At 35.5% G+C, this 566-nt stretch overlaps 1 protein-coding gene across 1 annotated transcript in view; it reads right to left on the reverse strand.

Moving 5' to 3' along the window:
* LOC104999631 (EGF-like module-containing mucin-like hormone receptor-like 2) overlaps positions 1-566 on the reverse strand; it is a 317660-nt gene that overhangs the window by 125210 nt on the left and 191884 nt on the right.

A 566-nucleotide genomic window follows, 5' to 3' on the forward strand; every position in this document is an offset into this window, starting at 1 on the left:
TAAATCACAACAAGATCCTCTATGTCCCACCTCCTTGTGTAATAGAAATAAAAACAAAAATAAAGAAGTGGAACCTAATTAAACTTAAAAGCTTTTGCACAGTAAAGGAAACACAAGGTGAAAATACAACCTTCAGAATGGGAGAAAATAATAGCAAATGAAACAACTGGCAAAGGATTAATTTCCAGAATATACAAGCAGCTCATACAAGTCAATACCAGGAAAACAAACAAACAAATCAAAAAAATGGGAAAAAAGACTCAGACATTTTTCCAATGAAGACATACAGATGACTAATAAACACATGAAAAGATGCTTGGTGTCACTTGTGATTGGAGAAATGCAAATCAAAACTACAGTGAGGTATCTCCTCACAGTCTTCAGAATGGCCACCATCAAAAAATCTACAAAGAATAAATGCTGGAGAGCATGTGGTGAAAAGGGAACCTTCTTTCATTGTCGGTGGGAATGTAAGTTTATAGAGCCACTATGCAAGACAGTATGGAGATTCCTTGAAAAAACTAGGAATAAAACCACCATATGACCTAGCAATCCACTCTAGGCAT

The sequence above is a fragment of the Bison bison genome, unplaced genomic scaffold, assembly GCF_000754665.1.
Source record: "Bison bison bison isolate TAMUID 2011002044 unplaced genomic scaffold, Bison_UMD1.0 scf7180017864358, whole genome shotgun sequence".
Lineage (NCBI taxonomy): Eukaryota > Metazoa > Chordata > Mammalia > Artiodactyla > Bovidae > Bison > Bison bison.